The sequence below is a fragment of the Dermacentor albipictus genome, chromosome 7 (genome assembly GCF_038994185.2).
Source record: "Dermacentor albipictus isolate Rhodes 1998 colony chromosome 7, USDA_Dalb.pri_finalv2, whole genome shotgun sequence".
NCBI lineage: Eukaryota > Metazoa > Arthropoda > Arachnida > Ixodida > Ixodidae > Dermacentor > Dermacentor albipictus.
Window position 1 is genome coordinate 5576814 of NC_091827.1, and position 21466 is coordinate 5598279.

General features: G+C 50.5%; 1 long non-coding RNA gene across 2 annotated transcripts in view; it reads left to right on the plus strand.

The window, feature by feature from the left end:
* LOC135920767 (uncharacterized) overlaps positions 1-21466 on the plus strand; it is a 77147-nt gene that overhangs the window by 15700 nt on the left and 39981 nt on the right. For both annotated transcript variants that reach the window (XR_011507311.1, XR_011507312.1), the window contains exon 2: positions 7389-7498. This is a non-coding gene — a long non-coding RNA (uncharacterized lncRNA). The remainder of the gene's footprint in view (positions 1-7388; positions 7499-21466) is intronic.

Genomic DNA, 21466 nt, shown 5'->3' on the forward strand with positions numbered 1-21466 from the left:
AAATCACGGAGCAAGATAAGATTATACGACCTACGGCGTTCCGCCGTCACAGGTCTTACGACCGATCACCGCGTAGATCTTAAAATCGTATCTTGCATCATATTCTATGAATATTTTTTCTCTTAACAGTTTGGATAATGTTAGCTGGGACACTATATCTGCGCAATAGATAAGAACTCGTCAACGTTTTATAGCGAAGCTGTTAGCCTACCGATGTGCGGCATTTTTCGTGTCTGCACCCGTTAGCAAAAATGTGGGCCGATCCCGGCGTCAGTACAGTGCAGGAATAGTGACTTGTACCGCCGTGAGGCAAAGGCTTCAAGCACTCAGCAAAGTGAAGCGAAAAGTGAATAGATTCCTTGGAATCACGCATACAACATACAGAACAGCATTCGTTTAAAAAAGAACAAGCACAAAACAAGCATTCGAACTACATAATTGATGATAACGAGAAGAAAGGGGCTTAACCAAGGGGCCCGATTTTTTATTAGTCATATCATAAGAAGCCAACAAACACTGACACCAAGGACAACATAGGGGAAATTACTTGTGCTTAATAAATGAAATAAAGAAACGATATATTAATGAAAGTTAAAGTGGATGAAAAAACAACTTGCCGGAGGTGGGAACCGAACCCACAACCTTCGCACTTCGCGTGCGATGCTCTACCAATTGAGCTACCGCAGTGCCGTTTTCCCATCCACTTTCTTGGGTATTTATGTGTCCTAGTAGAACCCTGGGAGTGTTAGCCAGTTCCACCACTCACAGACCTTGGCGGCGAACGTGGAACGTCTTTTTTTGCCGCAGGCGTTACGAGAACGTGATCTTTTAGGGTGAAGGCAACTGGTCAATAAACCCACATATGCCACCTGAAGGCATCAATGTTGCCGGATTCGAGACCCTCGTTATGTAATAACGAGAAGAAAGGGGGTTAACCAAGGGGCCCGATTTTTTATTAGTCGTATCATAAGAAGACAACAAACACTGACACCAAGGACAACATAGGGGAAATTACTTGTCCCTAATAAGTGAAATAAAGAAACGATAAATTAATGGAAATTAAAGTGGATGAAAAAACAACTTGCCGCAGGTGGGAACCGAACCCACAACCTTCGCATTTCGCGAATTTCCCCTATGTTGTCCTTGGTGTCAGTGTTGGTTGGCTTCTTATAATTGATGATAAGGCGCTCCTGATAACTCTGTGAATCACGTAGCGCTCCCGGCATAAGTTTACCGGTAAGGATTACTTTTGCTCAAGCTACCACGGCGACGATAACTTGTGGCGGGGGGGTGACGTCACTAGCCTTTCGTACATAAAAGAACCAACCTAGCAGCCGATTTCATTGTTGTTGCTGCACCGCTATGGGTCAGCAACGTATATTACTCCCAAGAAACAGCGTGAATACGAGGAGCGGCAAAGGGACAAAGAAACGGCAATATGACCAGCGGCGGTGTTCTGTCAAAATTACCCCTACTCTAAAGCAATAAAGCATTGCATACTCCCCTCAGCAGCTGCAATGGTGGTTGTCAACAGCTTCGCTGGACATCTGCTTTCGCAGGGTCGGGATGGCGATGTGAACCCACGCGTCGATTAAGGACAGCTAAAGACTCGGGTAATGCAGCATTTACATTATAATTTGATGCTTTTTGCTCTTCGTCACCGGATCGCATGTCTCCACTGTCGTCTGGATTTGCTATGCGCACGCCGAACGGAAAAAAATTTTGTCCAGCAGTCGACCGGTCTAGACCATGTGCGCGCGTGTGTGTGTATGTCCTCTATTTCGCTAATTTATTGTGTCTTCCCTATTAACCATCGCACTGAAGAAAGATGATGCACCATAGATATAGTTCAACGGCCTTCATTATGATATACAATCATATATTTAAATAGGTATCGTTCTATAGCCTCCGTGATCCGTGACCCGCACTTCGATTGATAGGAGCGACTTTGATGATTAGCCATGGTTGCCTGATGAATAGCCATGGTTGGTCTTGTGCATGAACTCCAGCGCATCGATGGCGTACATCGCGCAACGTACGCGAAATACATCAACATCTGGGCCACACGGGGGTCCCTTGGAGAAAACAAAAAGACATAACCTGCAGCGAGCAGCCACCTGCGTGGAGCAATACGTATACAAGCACGTGCCCTGGCCTGTGCAACCGCGAATTCTGAGCTCCTACGAATCTGGCCCCAGTAATATGGACCCTCGACTACATCAGGACTGGCGAGAAGCTAAAATGTAGCCCTCGAACGAAAGTACGGGCACAAGAACACCACATAATATGTTGACGTCGCCAACTACGAACCCCACGGCAGTAACCACAGTTCCGGACAACACACTCCAAGAATTTACCAGAGCCTCCATACGCAATCACAACATCACCGAGGCCGAAGAAACAGCCATTGCGCTCGCTCTTTCCCACCGCTACAGACATAGACTATCGCTCACAGTTCTGACGGACTCCGAGGCAGCTTGCCGCAACTATCGATAAGGGCGCATCAGCCAACCTGCCCAAAATGTCATCCTGTGCGCGACGGACACTGGCGAGCATCCAAAAACACCTCCCTCTCGATTCAGCGTCGGATCATATGGACCCTGGTACACATGGGGCTGGAGGGAAACCAGGCAGCGGATAGGGTAGCTCCAGGGTATACGAGCCGAGCACCTACAACTCCACCCATGAGGAACCCATTCCCGCCCGTACCGTGCCACTACTCGGCTATTCTAGAACACTATAGAGGACTTAGGCGAACCTATGCCCCCCACCGAACACCAAATAAAGAGGAATCAGTTAGTTGGGGGCAAATCCAAAGTGGCACGTATCCCAATCTGCTTATCATCAATAAAATAAACATCCTACTACGTACTCTCCTCGCTGCCCGTGGTGCTCAGCTGAAACCACTCCACACCTTATCACATGGGCATGTCAGGCCATCACAGCAGTGCCCCCCCAAATAGAATACCCTACGGCGGAGCGATGGGAAAAACTGCTGGCCAGCGAGAGCCTGGAAAATCAGCTGGGTCTGATTGACCGGTTCCGCAGAGCGGCAGCCGCAAGCGGAGCCCTGTACTGAGGACCCCCCATCTCAAGCCAACAACATCCGACCACTCGGAGTCTCCGCGCCGCAATTTTACTCCAAATAAATGAGTTTTCACCACCACCCACATTGTTCACGCCCTTTCCGTTTGTACTTCGACGCCGTGGTGCTCGCTCTGCATGTTCGCGGCGTCCATACGCTTGCGCATAACCCGCGTTCACGAAGTGAAACTTCACTAACTTTTTCTCTTGCTCGATGTTTCGACCTTCGCCAGGGAATTCGTGTAGTTACGTGTAGCTGATGCACAAGGCTATTTACAATATATTTACACATAAGCCAATGGTGGCCAAGATGACGACCGTATATCCGTCGGGAACACGTCATCTTCCTCCTCTTCAGTGCAGTCACACTGTGGCAACTGTTCCGTATCATCACCCCCGGCTGTAGAAGCACCATCCCGGAGCTTAAGCTACACATCCGTGCTGAAAGGTGTGTGATAGGTCTTTAGTCTCGTTATATACGCGAACGATGTCACTTGCTGCTGACGACGTAGAGGGGTCGCTAGGGCTGATTTCATATGTGACATCGGTCACTTGTCGCACCACACGCTATGGACCAGTGTAACGCGACAGCAGCTTGTCGGCAAGGCCCACGCGGCGAATGGGCGACGAGAGAAGCAGCAGAGAACCCGGAGAAAAATGCACGTCGTGATGGTGGCAATCGCAGAGGCGCCTGTGATGCTCCGGTAGCATGTGTCTCTGAGGCCTGTAGACGGGAGCGGGCGAGCTGCCGCGCATGGTCGACGCGTGCGATCACGTCGCGGGCGTCGTGATTCATCAGCAGAACGTGCGGGCGAGGGCAGCAAGGTGCCCAAGGGCAACGAGGGTACTCGGTCGTATAGGAGACCGAATAGCGAATAACCGGTGGTGCCATGACGCGATGAATTATACTCGAACGTCACATATGGTAAACGAAGACCCAAGTCGTAAGGGTCGGCCGCAAAGTACTTCGAAAACATGTCCGTGACAGTCTGGTTGAGGCGCTCCGTGAGGCCGTTGGTCTGTGGATCGTATGGCGTGCTGAATTTATGCTTTGTCGAGCAGGAGCGGAGGATGTCTTCGACGACTGCCGAGAGAAAGCTACGGCTGTATCGTGTTTTATAAAGACATGCGCATCATGATCAACTCGGCATTACTGCGCATGCCCACTAACGATGGTATCAACGAACATGCCCTCGAACGCTATCTTAAACGTGTTTCCTCTCCTACCCACAACGCATAAATAGTTGAGCAAATAAAGCAACGGGATTCTGTGTTGACTGACACTTGGCTCGATCGTATTATTTGCGCGAACGGCACGAAACATGGTGTCAGAAGTGCGTAGCCACCCGTGATGGAATTCTTAAAGCCTCCTGAACCGTTACGCCTGAGTGGCGACATTGCCAAACAATGGAAGCTTTTTAAGCAAAAATTCGAGCTTTTCCTAGCAGCTTCGGTGCCAAAAGACAAGCCTCGGGATGATGGCACGAAGACTGCCCTGCTGCTCAGTTCGGGAGGCGAAGATGTGTTGGAAATCTACAACAACTTGACTTTCACTGAAGACGCCGAAATAATGGACTATGCGACCGTTATCAAGAAATTCGATGAGTACTGCGAAGCGCAGGTGAATGAAGTACATGAGCGGTACCTATTTCGACGACGAGTCCAAGCAGAAGGCGAGCCATTTGAACCATTCGCAAGGGACCTGAAGCACCTGGCGAAATCATGCAACTTCGGTGTAATGGAAAATTGAATGATCCGTGACCAAATTGTATTTCGAACGAGTGACGACAAAGTGCGCCAGAAGCTGCTAAGGGACAAGGAATTGACACTGGCGAAAGCTGAGCAGGTGTGCAAATCCGCCGAGTTGTCAGATGCACAAAATCTACTTTGGGCACGCGAACAGCGCCAAGTTGACCGTATCCAAGCAAGCCCAAAGGAACTGTTGCATTCGCAGTATTTAAATGCAGTAGGTGTCGTCGGAAGCACGGCTCGAGGAATTGTTCGGCGTTTGGACGCACCTGTAGACGATGCGGAGGCAAGAACCATTTTGTTGGGCAATGCAAGAGCAACAGGCAAGTGGCAGAAGTCAATGCTGACGAAGACTTCACGATTCTCGACGTATGGGTAGATACTGTTGAAAGCCATCGTGACTGGGTAGCAGAAGCACTAGTCGGCAGCGAGCACATCAACTTGTAAGTGGACACCGGTGCACAAGCCAACCTTCTGCCGTATGGTATACTTTCTATACTTTCTATACTATACTTTCTCTTATTTGTGCCTGTGGCACAAATAAGAGAAAGTAATTCAGTGCTACGCTCCTATATGGGGGAGGAATCATCAATCACTTCACGGTAGCCAGATTGAAGGTCACAGTCGGCAAGACGGCGACTGACGTCGACGTCTTCCTTGTAAAGAATGGGCGCGCGATTATTGGTCTCGAAGCAAGCGAGCGCCTGGGGCTTTTCGTCAGGTTGGTTGATGCAATGACGACAAAGGGAACTACAGAGTTCGTGCAGGAATACAACGACGTCTTCACCGGCACCGCATGCGATCAGCAGCTGCACAAAATGGTGTTTCGACAAGACGCCGTACCGACGGTCCAGATGGCTAGACGAGTACCCCTGGCGCTGCTAAAACCACTGCGGGCGGAACTCGACCGGATGCTCAAGGCAGGCATCATTGCCAAGGTTGAAGAGCCAACAGACTGGTTAAGTCCGTTAGTTATCGTCAAGAAGGACGGTCAGCTACGTATATGCATGGATCCTAGGAAAATTAATGAAGGTCTCAAGCGGGAGCACTTACAGATGCCTCGTCGCGATGACATAGAAGCCGAGCTTGTGGGAGCGCGATATTTTTCACGACTAGACGCCAAATCTGGATTTCATCAAATACCGTTACATGAAGAAACATCCAGGATCTGCACGTTTTCGACCCTGTTTGGGCGTTATCGTTTCCTCAGGCTTCCTTTCGGCATAGCGTCAGCATCCGAAGTATTTCAAAGGTACACGAACGAGATCTTTGACGGGATTCCTGGTGTATGTGTGTACGTCGACGACATCGTAGTGTGGGGCACTTCAAGGAAAGAGCTCGACGAAAGGCTACGAGCAATCCTTCAGTCCGCGCGTAAAGCGGGATTAGCATTCAATGCTTCAAAATGTTAAATTAGTGTGCCAGAAATTTCTTTTCTTGGCGATGTCATTTCCGAAAACTGCATACGGCCAAGCCCTGATTCCATCGAATCAGTTCTACATCTACCGCCACCGATGGACAAGAAAGAAGTTCATAGAATGCTAGGTGTCGTCAACTATTTCGCTAAGTTTGTACCGGCACTCGCAGAAAAAACTAATGGTATCTTCGACTGGTCGCCTGTATGCCCAGAAGCAGAGTCGGGTAGATCGGGCGTTTTCCCGAGCTCGAGGGTAGAGGACAAGCGCGCAAGCCGAACGTGCGACTCGCTCTCGGAGGAGGAAATTACCGATGCGAAACCACGTGACTACTGCCAACGTCCGACGATTCGCCTATCCAAAGCTCCCGGCACTGCCGGAAAAACCGGCGGACGTGCCGGCGAGACGAGCGTTCGTCGAGACGCCAGCATGCAGTGGCCTAGGTTGCCAAGGTTACGGTGGGCCGTCGCCAACAGCAGCGACGCGGCGCTGCGATGACGTTTCAATCTCGATGACTGCTCCGATGACAGGGCTCGGAGCGCCTCAAAGCGCTCCAAGATGGAGGAGAGCAATCGAGAAGAACCAGCCGAACACAGGGCGCGCACCCTCTTTCAACGAGCCGAAGACAACGCCGCTCGCGAGAGCGGAGAGCGCTCAGAAACGACCAGCCCAAGATAGCAGAAGTTACTCCGAGACCTGATAAGAAAAGACAGTGTTTTCGATTGGACGGATAACCATGCCATAGAATGGAACCATATCTGGGCAACTTTAAGCAGCCAGCCAGTTCTGGCTATCTTCGACCCGATGCGTGACACTAAAATAGCTTCGGATGCATCGCAAAATATCATCGGCTCAACATTGCTACAGCGTTACGGGGACGCTTGGAAACCTGTTGTGTATGCTTCACGAGTACTCACCGTCTCCAAAAACGGTATTCGCAGATTGAGAACGAGTCGTTGGCTGTGGTATCCGGGTGCGAGAAATTTCAACATTTTGTATATGAACGCACGGTCATCCTCGAAACAGACCACCACCCCCTGATCAATATTTCGCAAAGGGCAATTGCTGACATGCCACCGAGACTGCAGCGCTTCTTCCTACGTTTACTAAAATACAGTTTCACTCTGCACTTTGTTCCAGGAAAGCAGTTCGTGTTGCCAGACCTGCTGTCACGTGCCTCTGTAGGAAAACCGCAAAAGGATGAAGCAGAAGACATCGATATTCACGCCGTAGGTGCTGCATCGTCACTGGTAAGCGATGCCACGTTAGAGCGCCTATCAAAAGAAACGCGAAATGACAGCTACTTGCATAGTGTCGTCACGTGCCTTCAGAAGCACCAACCTGTGCAGGGACGGCTTAAGCATTCCGAAAGTGAACTGTCAACAGTAAGCGGGGTGCTACTAAAGGGGTGTAAGGTCGTGGTGCCAACCAGCATGCGCCAAGAAATGTTGAGAAGTCATGAAGGCCACATGGGACTAAATAAGTGCAAAGAACGTGCGCGTCGTTTGGTTTTCTGGCCAGGTATGAACACTTATGTCAAAAATCTGATTAAAAAATTCTCAGTATGCCAGAAGCACGCTTACAAGCAACACAGCGAACCCCTTCTTATCCGCCCAGTGCCTGCGCACGCGTGGTGTAGGATTGGTAATCGTATCTTTGAGCGTATGATGCATTGTCTAATCTTCCCGAGGTTGAGCAGTTGCAGGACACGTCAGCAGCCGGTGTGATTGATAAACTAAGTGCAATATTTGCTAGACACGGCGTACCAAAAGAAGTGTGCACTGACGACGAACCGCAACTCTCCGGCCGCGAGTTTCTGCTCTTCTCAAAAAGGTACGATTACCAGCATGTCACTTCAAGTCCGCGGTTTCCACGCTCAAATGGCTTGGCCGAGAAAGGGGTTCAGGTGGTTAATAGAATCCTTAAAAAAACAACCGAAGGAAGAGAGGACTTCCGGATTGGATTGCTCAGTTACAGGTCATGTCCTCTGGAAGACGGCATATCGCCAGGTGAACTGCTATTTGGTCGACGGCTTCGAAGCCATTGCCGGATTTTCCTGAAGTACCCAGCACGTCTGTGCGGAAGCATCGACAGACGGAACAGTCGAGACGCTCCTTTGCGGAAAGGACAAGTCGTGCGAGTGCGCGGAGACCGATGGGATACGAAAGTCAGTGATGCGAGCCGAGCAACCAAGGTCCTACCGAGTAGAGACAGAAGACGGCAAAATGCTGCGTAGGAACCGGACAGCACCTTCTTGCGACAGCCGAACCATTCAGCATGAAGTCATGCACCGGAGATTCCACGGACGACGAAAGCGACAACGACGGCATTGTAAACGAACATGCGTCGTCAAACGGAGGTGCAACGGCGACATCAAATGAGAGAAGTCCGCTTTTGAGGAGATCAACACGGCAAAGAAGACCGCCACAGCGCCTCCAATACGGCAGCAATTCCACAGTCGAACGCAGGTGTGATGGGATGACGAGCAGAAGGTCAGAGCCGTGGGGATCAAAATTACGGCTGTGTAATGTCCTATCCTTGAGGAGAAACATCCGGAGAGAGGCGTGCCTAGTGTTACGTTTGTGCACTGGGGTTTGTTTGACGGGAGGCCAGAGCTATGGTGTCGCGACCATGGAGGCCGCATTCATCCCCGCATGGTGCCTGCTTCGGGTACACGACGACTGCGTGCACGGCTCGACGGAAGCAGCCACAGGCTCACGGACTGTTATTCGGCCACTCACCGTGCCGGCAGCAATGCACCGCCGCCTGCGGCGCCCGCACCAAGGACGACTCCCGCTGTGTTTGGAACGATTTCTAAAGGATAGCTGTGTTTCGACCCCGTGCCTTGCACTTAGTTTTCTTTGGCACTTAGTTTTCTTTGGCCGGGCTATAAAACTTGCTCGACGCACCACTCTGACGGCCGCGAGATCGGCCTGACGCCGCAGCGCGGTTCCAGGAAGCGCCGGCCACCGAGGATGACGATAAGACCACGGAGGCTGGCGGGACGCTCTCTACCTCGACTTTTTTTCGTCCTTATGGACTGCCTGGTGAATCTGGGGACTGAGGAATGTTATTTAGGCACCTTTCAGCTGTTCTGTTGATCTCTCCTTCTAACAGCACAACATGTAAGCGTTGCATAAAGAATTCCTCGCCGAGACAGCTTTCCTCGTCTCTGACTCTGCGTGAAGTTTGTCCCAGGCCTTCTGCCGGCCACGCATACCTCGGCACACGCAACAACTGGATGGTGATCGGTGGGATCTAGCCTGAAGTATGACGGACGACAGCACATCGAAATCACGGGGACGGACAGCTTAGGTTTGGTGTATGTTGGATTTGCTCTTTTGAGGGACCAGGATGACTGGATAGAGGTGTAATCCTATAGTCGCTGTTGGGGGCTTGCCGCAGAATCATGCGTTTTGGAACTTCTGGGTAGAGGTCGAGGCATTGTCACACCAGTGTTCGCCGATGGATCTGAAATGGTTGCTTAGAACTGAGTTAATATCCGTTTGCGAGGAGCGTTTAAGTTCAGCTTCAAATTACGAAAGCAAGCATCAAGCATGGACCTTGCGAAAGAGGAAATCGCAGAAATGTTGAAGGAGATCTTAAGGCGCAAGGTGGTCGAGCACAAGCTAATCGAGCTTCAGATAAATAAACTTCGACTTGAAGTCGAATTGAGAAAGAGAAGTGTGGTTCCGGAATCAGAGGGAGCAGGCAGACATGACCTTCATGATCGATCTAAGCTTACGCAGCCCTTCAAGGTTGGGCAAAACATAGGCTTCTATCTCATAAATTTCGAGGGAACGTATGAAAAGTCAAAATTTGTTCGAAGCCCTCGTGCGCGTCGCTTGCACAGTTTGTTGCCCTGCGAGGCAGCAGACGTTTTTGCGAGGTTGTCTGGATGATTCTGACCACTATGATCAGGTGAAAGAGAGCCTATTTTAGCGGTTTCATTTGTCAGCAGAGGCATTCAGGCAGATATTTCGAAGTCTGAACAAGAGGCAGGGCGCCACTTATGAGTTAAAGGGACACTAAAGTGAAAAGTGATTACTTCCGCATCAGTAAATCACCGTTCTACAACACCAAAAACACCACTCTTACAACGATAAGACGTTTGGTAAGCCAGAAAAAAGCGCAAGAACGAAATACGGGTGGCGACGCCTACTTAAGTTCCCGCACCTGGGGGCTGTGACGTCATGGATTTTGATGGCATCTTCTAGGGCCTACTAATTCTATATAGCGGTTCAGATTGACTACATTGTGTTCTAAAGGAACCAAATATTAAACATGCCAAGTTTCGGGAACCTTTATTCAGCCAACGCGGCCCAAATGCGAAAAGAAACTTTGGAATCCCCGACGTCACGCTGACGTACCGGCGCTGGCGTTTCGGCGCGAAATTCAAATACTCATACTTAGACCTTCATTTTCTCATCTAATATTCAAACTATTTTTTTGAAATGACTGCCTGCAGGGTTCTCAAACAAAGCTTTATTAGTCTAAACTGATTTATTGTTTCCCTTTAGTGTCCCTTTAAAGTTAAATTTTGCCGAATGGTTAAACGGCGCCAAAGCGTTTGGCAGCATTGAAAAGGCAGTATAGATATTTGACTTGGAGCAGTTTTACTCAAAAGTGCCGGAGGCAATGAAACTTTGGATCCAAGACGGGGATCGTGTCGAGTCGGTGCCGTCAACCGCTAACCTGGTGGATCAGTATACGTCACACAGAGGAAAAAAGAAGAGGCTACGATCGCCAGTGCGGTGGAAAAGAGAAGCTGGAAGGGGACAACAGCTAAGCCCCAGTAATATGAAAGCGCTGTGGAAGAAGTGGAGCCGAAAGTTCACGAGAGATTCATGAGAAACGCTCGAACAAGAGCTTGTTCGAAAAACGGAGGCCTGTTACGTGCTTTAACTGCAACCAAACCGGTCATATAGCTGTCGGCTGCCGCAAACCAAAAGTTGCGTACGCTTCTGACTCGCAGACTAATTATGAGTTGCTCAAACTGTACCTGTCTAAACTGCATGTGAATAGGAAAAAAAATTGGAGGACGCTTAAGCTTCGCCTTCAAGAGTGGAAGGCGATAGTGTTATCGTACCCCGTTCGCACCACCCACTCATTCGCTCGGCATGCTCTTGAGTCACACAAAGACAAAATGTGCGCCTGAGCAAGCGGAACGAACCAAAGAACTCGGTGTCTTGGAGGGAGAAACGATCTACGCGAGCCAAACGTCGTGATCGGCACGGACAGCCGAGCCGCGACGCGCCATGAAGGCAGACGCGATCATGGGGCTGACGCCTCGATGGGATCGTCCTCTATCTCGCTTGGGAGCACCACGCAGACCCACGACTCCTCGGCAGCAGCACGGCACACATCGCAGGGGACACTTTCCCACCAGGCGGGCTACGGCGCAGCGATCACGTCAGAGGCGTCCCGCATCGGACACTGCACCTAGGAATCGCGCTGTGAGCGGAAAGAGGAGCCGCGTCGCCTAAACACGATGGGTTCGAGTGACGCACGCTGGAAGTTGGAAGGGGAGAGAGCGAGAAAACTTATTAAACGCAAGGGTATTGTGGCATCCTCGCACCGGTCCCCGCACGGCCCCAATGCGCTCAAACGAGACGAAGGGGTGAAGCGGGCGAGTGGCGCGCCACCTGTCGGGGCAGCGCCGTACATTGCGAGGAGGGAGTGTTCTGTGTTTGCCGCAAGATGGCTCTGCGTGTGTGGCAAGCGCAGAAGAAATGTAGCGGAAACGTACTTCGCTACGCGTTTAACTGCGACTTCTGTAATTTACATGCTCATAATTACCGATATACACCGCAGTATAACTTTCTACGGCACGTTTCTAAGGCAACACCGCATTCACTAGAGGCGCTTTTGTTCCACTTTGAACCATCGAACTCATGGCTGAGTGGTAGCGTCTCCGTCTCACACTCCGGATACCCTGGCTCGATTCCCACACAGCTCATGCATCTTGCAAGTTGTTTTATTATGAATTGCCTTCCGTCATTTTTCGCTCATGGCCAACGCCGCCGCCGACATCAACTTTTCTGCGACACGAGCTCCTTAACGCTGTCGCGTTAAAACTGCAAATTGTTGCGAGACAGCGGAACAGCCATTGACCTGGTACACCCGCATTATGTGAAGCAGGAGCAATACAATGGCAAACGCGCTTGGGTGAATCCTGTGTTAGGTACACGACTGCCTGCCTTCCGGTCGTGGATGTGGTGATCAGCGGGCTATTAGCGTGTACTGAGGCGGCCGTTTCCAACAAGCTGCCGCCGCAGTACCCTTACTTGTTCTCTAAACGTACTCATCACCTATTGAGGGACCAGCATAAAGATCGGGCGTTGGGTACCGTTCATGCTCTAACGAGATCTAAATCATGGGCTTAAGCTGCTAAACTGGAAATGAAAGAACGCGATAACGACTTGGAAGTGAGCAATCCACTCGGCGATGAGTCTGCAATTGAACCAGAAAACGCTTCAATATCTGAGTAGTGAGGGAGATGCTGTGAAACATGAAATAGAGATTATAGGAAATACAGAGGTGAACGCTGCTAGGCAGGCAGAACAACAAAGGAAACCGAGTTCGAGAGCGCATTGATGAGCGACGCCGAATGTGTCGAAGAGTTCTTTGTTCTGCCGTGGTCTAGCTCGCTTGATAGAAGTGCTAGGAAAAGTGATGACGTTCTCATTAGGGAGCAAGCAGAAGATTCCAGTCTAAAAGAGATATGAAACACAGTCAAGGCAGGGCTCGCGCGCAAGAATGTCGGCTTTCCCTTAAGGAATGGCGTCTTGTGTCGGCGCTACCGCAGTGCTAAGGCTCGCATGTTTGGTCAGGTCGTTGTGCCCACTAGATATCGATCTAATATCCTGTAGCTTTGTCCCGGGGAAGGCTGGCCAGGACATTTGAGAATTGGGAAGACTAAGGACAGGTCGCTAACAGAGTTTTATTGGTCAGGGTGTTTCCGCGATGTTGAAAATCATGTCAGGGTGTGCGTGACTCCTGCCAACGAGCTGGTAAGCCCCACGACAAAAGCAAGGCCCCTTTGAAACTTGTGCCTCCCATCTCTGAGCCCTTTCGCCGTCATGTGATAGATGTGGCAGGGACGCTTCCGGTGACAAAAACTGGAAATCGTTACTTGCTGCGGTTCGCCCCGCCACAAAGTTCGGGAAGGCAATACCCTTAAAAGAGCAGAATTCGGTAGAAGTAGTAAATGCGCCGCTCTATGTTTTCGCGAGGGTAGGGTTTCCTCAGAATAGCTTGTCGCAGGTGGGCAACTATCCCACGTGGGATCTTCCTCCTCCTGTGGCAAGTTGTTTTTCACTCCACTTTCATTTCCAAAAACTTATCATCATTTATTTACTTCAATTAGTAAGTACAAGTACACACACACGCATATATATATATATATATATATATATATATATATATATATATATATATATATATATATATATATATATATATATATATATATATTGTGGGGGTAAGTTCTGCATGAGGCTAGGGATGAAGGCAAGCTCCGCATCTAGACACACAGAGTCGTTCGGTAGTACTCCCCAACCCGCAGAGCGTGTAATCGCAGCTACGTTGGATTCGGGCGAATAAGGCAACCAGCAGTGTCAGCTCTAACAGTGTTTATTCCTGAGAGCATAAATAACACTTGCAGAGGGAAGTCCACTCCGTAAAAAATTTACATTAAATTTCGAATTTAAGAGTGGAACGCGATAGCATTCAATGCCCGACTGCTCCTCGCGTTTCCCAGCAACTGCAGTTTATGTAACCATATTTTTAACCCGGAAGCGATGGCGGCGAACGCTATGCACGAAGGCGAGCTTTCTGGTAAAAACGCGGCCTCTTTCGTGGGCCAATCCCGGAGCTAGCGCACAGCCGCGTCAAAAATGTACATCATTTTCAGGTTTATGTTATTGTTTCGCACTTTTAATATTTATGTCTGAGCAGATTTAGCATGAAGGGAATGTGCTGTCGGTGTTTCCCTTGATGACATTTGTTTGTGGGGCTGTCATTGTGAAAATTCCGAGGAATAATTTTGTCAAGAATGTAAGACAAGGTACGAGCAACCTTAGTGATAGAATGGTGGGGCAACATAAACCGCTTACTCCGCATGTCATATAGCAACGACAAGAAAGGGGTTACCCGAAGGGCCCGATTTTATTAATCATATAAGAAGTCAACAAACATTGCCACCAACGACAACATCGGGGAAATTACTTGTACTTACCAAGTTAATTAAAGAAATGATAAATTAATGGAAAATAAAGTGGATAGGAAAACAACTTGCCACAGGTGGAGAACGATCTCACGTCTTCGCATGTTTTTTCATCCACTTTAATTTCCAATACTTTATCATTTCTTTAATTCATTTGGGAAGTACAAGTAATTTCCCCTGTATTGCACTTGGTGGCAATGTTTGTTGGCTTCTTATATTAGGACATTGTTATTTTCAAATGGCATTGACAGTCCTGTCACCGGGAGGATGGTTCAATTTGCTTGGAAATTCATCAGTAATTTTAAATAACCAATAAACGAGAGACCGAAACGAAGCGGGTAGCTGATTCGTGTGACGGCACGATGAGTCGATGACACCAGGTCCTACGCTACCATAACGTAAACACGCAGAACGCTTGCCAAACACGCAGTACGCGTGGCGCTAACGCCAAAGAAGCGAAGCTGTTGATGCCTCCTTACGACACAGGCAGCTTTTACAGCGTTCCCAAGCTAGACAGCGGCATTTCAGGCGACGATTTCAGCGGCAGTGCACCTCTAATGTCACAAACACACGGTGGCCAGTAGAAAGTCATGAGTCGGGAACGCAACCAATCTTTAAAATTCATTTTCAGGAAAATTAAATGACTTCGAGTCATATAGTTCGGAACAGATAACTAGAGTGCAAAAGAGAACATATAGTTAAAATTTTGTTAACATCAGTGGACATCGAAAAATCGCCGAAGTTGCCCTTCAACGCTATGGCGTCAATAAGTAATAAATAGGCTTGCCTCGTTACGCGTGATAGCCAACGGGGTCACTCACGGGTTGCGGCAGGTATCCGTATCCGGCAGGTTGCAGGTCGGGGCGCTAGAGAGAGCATGCCTATCCCGGTGACGCTCTTTTACACCGTTTTACCTTTGCGAGAGAGAGGAGGAGTTCATAATGAAGAAGGGAAAGGTTAGCACTGTTTTCTGCAACCCTTGAGCGAGCACGGGTCAGAGCGAGGGGAATCTCCTCGTCGCGCGTTGGTTACTTTTCTCTTTCCCGCGTGTCGGGGGGAAGGGGGGGGGGTGCACGCGTCCGCAACGTGCGAACGCGACGGCGTGAGTGCACGGGAGAAAACGGGCGCGTGTGCTCCCCGCAATATCTATCTATCTATCTATCTATCTATCTATCTATCTATCTATCTATCTATCTATCTATCTATCTATCTATCTATCTATCTATCTATCTATCTATCTATCTATCTATCTATCTATCTATCTATCTATCTATCTATCTATCTATCTATCTATCTATCTATCTATCTATCTATCTATCTATCTATCTATCTATCTATCTATCTATCTATCTATCTATCTATCTATCTATCTATCTATCTATCTATCTATCTATCTATCTATCTATCTATCTATCTATCTATCTATCTATCTATATATATATATATATATATATATATATATATATATATATATATATATATATATATATATATATATATATATATATATATATATATATATATATATATATATATATATATATATATATATATACACAAGAAATTTCCCCTATGTTGACCTTGGTGCCTTTATGTATAGATATACATGTGAACGAGCAAAAAGAGAACCGAGGGGCCTGATTTTTATTAATCATATTGCTACGGGGTATGTTCCCACTGACGAAGAGCTGAGCAGGAAGAAGACGAAGACGACGATTTAGAAGCTAGCGCGGGCTGTTGCCTCTTGGCCAAGCGCAGCGTATTTTCCTTGTAAATATATTTGTACATAGCTTGTCGTCTGCGTCTTCCTACGTAACATATTTGGTGGAGGTGGACGTTCCCTGTACCTCGTCACGGAGCTTCGCAGTGAACGGTACGTCGAGCCTACCTTCATGGCTCCCGGCGACGCCAACCCGACTCCACCGGCTCCGACACCTGCTGCCACTTCGACGACCTACATCACCCTCTCCGCTCCCCGTGATCCTGGCGTATTCTCGGCAAAAGATGGGGAAGACGTCGAGGACTGGCTCAGCCTTTACGAACACGTCAGCCGCAATAACCGGTGGGACCCCACTATCATGCTCGCCAACGTAGTCTTTTACCTCGGTGGCACACCTCGAGTTTGGTTCAGTTGGGATTCGTTCAAGCAAAAGCTCCGAGACTTGTTCGGCAACCCCTACGGTCACAAACTTGCCGCGCAGAAGGCGCTTTCCGGCCGTGTGCAGACGTCAACAGAGCCCTATGTCACGTACATTCAGGACGTCCTGGCTCTGTGCCGCAAAGTTGATGCACACATGCCTGAGTCGGACAAGGTATCCCACATCCTCAAAGGCATTGCCGATGACGCCTTCAACTTGCTCGTATTCAACAACGTCGCGACGGTGGATGCTGTTCTCAAAGAGTGCCGCCGCCTGGAACTCGCTAAAAGCAGACGTATCGATCAGCTGTTTGCCCGTCTGCCCAACACCCCAGCGACTTCTTCCTGTGCCGACACTCCTCGTCCCCACAACACCGGCGATATTACCAAGATCGTTCGGCGTGAGATTGAGGCCGCCTATCCGGCTGCCTTCGACTCCAGCCCCACCAACGCACCGGCAGTCACGGTTTCCCTGATCCAGGCAGTTGTCCGCCAGGAGTTCGAAAACATGGGCCTTCACACCATCTGCTCGGCCCATCACCCTGATACCCATCCGGCTTCTTCGATTCCGCCCCGTCCCGCATCGTCTTACCCACCACGTTTCCGCAACCCAGCTGAATGGCGCACTGCTGACGACAAGCCCATTTGTTTTCACTGCCGTCGCATCGGGCACATTTCTCGGCACTGTCGAAGTCGCTGGACTTCCCCGACCCGGTCTGCTTATACTGCCTATTCTCGCCCATCGGGTGGCCCTTCTCGTCCTTATGCCGCACGCTCCGATAATGCCGCCACTGACTCTCCTGCGCCGAACCGCCCCTATTCTCGTTCACCTTCGCCCCAAGGACGACAATCTCGCTCTCCCCAGCCCCGTCGCTCCTTTTCGCCGACTCCCTTCGGACGCCGCTCCCAGCCGGAAAACTGAATGATGCAGCGCCTCGAGGTGACGCTGCATTGCTCCCTACGCCGCCAAATCCTCCACTGACGTTGCCCACTCATCTGAACCTTCTTGACGTGCAAGTCGACGGTGTTCCTGTATCTGCTCTTATAGACACTGGGGCGCATTTGTCGGTAATGAGCGCGGACTTTCGTACCCGCCTGAAAAAAATAATCACGCCCACCACGACGCTTGTTGTCCGTGTCGCCGATGGCGGAACAGCCCCCGTAATTGGTATGTGTGCCGCCCGCGTCTCCTTCGCCGATCGCTCAACAGTCGTGCTATTCACAGTCATCGCCCACTGTCCCCACGACATCATCCTCGGCTTAGACTTCCTCTCCGCACATTCTGCTCTCATTGATTGTTCCGCCAGTACTCTCCGCCTTGACCTGCCTGTTCTGGATCCCGCTGAACCACACCCCAGTCGCCTCAGTTCCGTCGACTTTGTTCGCTTGCCACCTACGGCACTGACTTACGTTGACCTAGTGTCATCCCCACCAGTGCCCGACGGTCACTATATCGCGGCTCCTATACAAGACGTCCTCCTTACACACGGGATCACGGTACCTCATACCGTTTTATCTATTACGGCTAATTGCGTCTGCCTGCCAGTGGTCAATTTTGGCTTGACGACACAAGTGCTGCCACGCGGGATGTCTCTGGCCCAGCTTTGCTCATTCGAAGATCACTCAATAGCATCTATTGAGGTAGACAGCAATTCAGCCGATCCTCCTCTACCATCTCAGTCGACAACTTGCACCATCGCCGACTTACAGAAAATGATTGCGCCCGACATGCCGTCCGAGCACGCTCGTGAGCTCTACCGCGTTCTGCTTTCCTACAACGATATTTTTGACTTTAACGATCGTCCTTTGGCCCAAACTACAACTGTTAAACATCGCATTAATACCGGCGATGCCCCTCCTATTCATCGCCGCCCGTATCGAGTGTCACCGGTTGAGCGTCAAGTTATTCACGCTGAAGTTCGCAAAATGCTTGCCAATAACATCATAGAACCGTCATGTAGTCCATGGGCGTCACCGGTTGTACTGGTAAAAAAGAAGGATGGTTCATGGCGCTTTTGCGTGGATTATCGGCACCTTAACAGGGTTACCAAAAAGGACGTGTATCCCCTACCTCGGATCGATGACGCCCTTGACTGCCTCCATGGTGCTCGCTACTTCTCTTCTATTGACCTCCGCTCCGGCTGCTGGCAGATTGCTGTGGACGATCTCGACCGCGAGAAGACTGCTTTTGTAACTCCGGACGGTCTTTATCAATTCAAAGTAATGCCGTTTGGTCTATGTAACGCTCCTGCCACCTTTGAACGCATGATGGACTCCCTTCTTCACGGTTTCAAATGGTCCACATGCCTGTGCTACTTGGACGACGTCATAGTATTCTCCCCAACGTTCGCTACGCACCTCGAGCGCCTCTCGGCAGTCCTGGACGTTTTTCGTCGCGCCGGTCTGCAACTGAACGCATCGAAGTGCCAATTCGGCCGTCGCCAGATTACCGTCCTTGGGCATCTCGTTGACGCGAACGGAGTGCAACCGGACCCAGGCAAGATCCATGCTGTTACGCACTTTCCTGTTCCGAAGTGTGTCAAGGATGTGCGCAGCTTCATCGGCCTTTGTTCCTACTTCCGCCGTTTCGTGAAAAATTTCGCGGCCATAGCACGACCACTAACCGAGCTTTTGAAAAAAGACGCCCCTTTCCAGTGGGGCGTTAACGAGGCCTCTGCATTCTCGCATCTCATCGACGTTCTCACAACGCCTCCCGTTCTGGCCCATTTCGATCCGTCTGCGCCTACCGAAGTTCGTACTGATGCCAGCGGTCACGGAATTGGCGCAGTACTGGCACAACGCCAGCGCGGCAACGACCGTGTTATCGCTTACGCCAGCAGGCTCCTCTCACCCGCGGAGCGCAACTGTTCCATCACTGAGCGTGAGTGTCTGGCCCTAGTTTGGGCGGTTGCGAAGTTCCGCCCATACTTATATGGCCGACCCTTTTCCGTTATCACAGACCATCACGCGCTTTGTTGGTTATGCTCATTGAAAGACCCTTCAGGAAGACTTGGTCGCTGGGCCCTACGCCTCCAAGAATATTCGTTCTCTGTCACCTACAAATCTGGCCGACTACACAAGGACGCTGACTGCCTGTCTCGCTACCCGGTAGACGAGCCTGACGACGCCGACAGTAGTACTGCCGACGGCATTTTCTCTGTGTCTGCCTTCGTTAACATCGCCGATGAGAAGTACCGAGACCTATCGCTGCGAGTACTCATCGAGCGTCTGCGCTCTACACCTACCGACGCATCCGTTCGCCGATATGTCCTCCAGGGCGGCATTCTGTACCGAAGGAACTTCCTCCCTGACGGATCTGATCTTCTTCTTGTCGTGCCAAAACATCTACGACAGACTGTGCTCTTTGAGATGCATGACGCACCTACTGCAGGACATCTTGGCGTAACCCGCACGTACGACCGCGTCCGCCGCCGCTTCTATTGGCCTGGTCTCGCTCGCTCTGTCCGACACTATGTTGCTGCCTGTGATACCTGCCAGCATCGGAAAACACCTCAGGTGCTACCTGCCGGTCATCTCCAGCCGATCACTGTCCCTGTGGAACCGTTCTTTCGTGTTGGATTAGACCTCCTCGGTCCCTTTCCCACGTCATCCTCTGGGAACAAATGGGTAGCCGTCGCAACTGACTACGCCACCCGATACGCTATCACGCGGGCTCTCCCTACCAGTTGCGCCACTGACGTCGCGGACTTTCTCTTGCGGGACATTATCTTACTTCATGGCGCCCCGCGACAGCTGCTCACTGACCGTGGTCGTAACTTCCTCTCGAAAGTTATCGCCGACATTGTACGTTCCTGCTCCACTCAACACAAGCTGACTACCTCATACCATCCTCAAACCAATGCCCTGACAGAGCGGTTAAACCGTACTCTTACCGATATGCTGTCAAAGTACGTTTCCAAGGACCACCGCGACTGGGACATTGCCCTTCCTTACGTCACATTCGCTTATAATTCTTCCCGGCACGACACCGCCGGATTTTCTCCCTTTTATCTGCTCTACGGTCGCGAACCGACCTTGCCCCTTGACACGGCACTTCCTCCTACTTCGATCTCAAAAATTGGAGGACGCTTAAGCTTCGCCTTCAAGAGTGGGACGCGACAGCGTTCCCGTCGACCCGCCAAGGGGTATAAGACAATGCGCTACGGCACAGCAATCACTTACGATGCGCCCCGCATCGGACTTAGCGCCCACCTATCACGCGGTGAGCGTCAAGCAACGCAGCGCAGCGAAACGAACCAAAGAACTCGGTGTCTCGGAGGGGAAACGATCTACGCCAGCCAAACGTCGTGATCGGCACGGGCAGAGAGATAGATAGTAATCTAAACCGGAAGCACGGCGAAGCGTCGTCAGGGGAGAGGGAGTCCCGCGACGCGCCTGGCAGCGGTCCCAATGCGCGCGCGGCGCTCCTCCTGTCGGGGCAGCGCCGTACATTGAGAGGAGGGGGTCTTCTGTGTTTGCCGCAAGATGGCTCTGCGTGTGCGGAAAGCGCAGAAGAAATGCAGCGGAAACGCACTTCGCAACTCGTGTAATTGTGACTTCTGTACGTTACATGTTCATAATTACCGATATACACCGCAGTATAACTTTCCACGGCTCGTTTCGAAGGCAACACCGCATTCACTAGAGGCGCGTTTGCACCGCTTGGAAGCATCGAACTCGTGGCTGAGTGGTAGCGTCTCCGTCTCACACTCCGGAGACCTGGGTTCGATTCCCACCGGGCCAATCTTGGAAGTTGCTTTTTATTTATGAAGCGCCTGCCGTGATTTATCGCTCACGGTCAACGCCGCCGACGCCGACACCCGACGCCGACGACACCGGCTTTTCTGCGACACG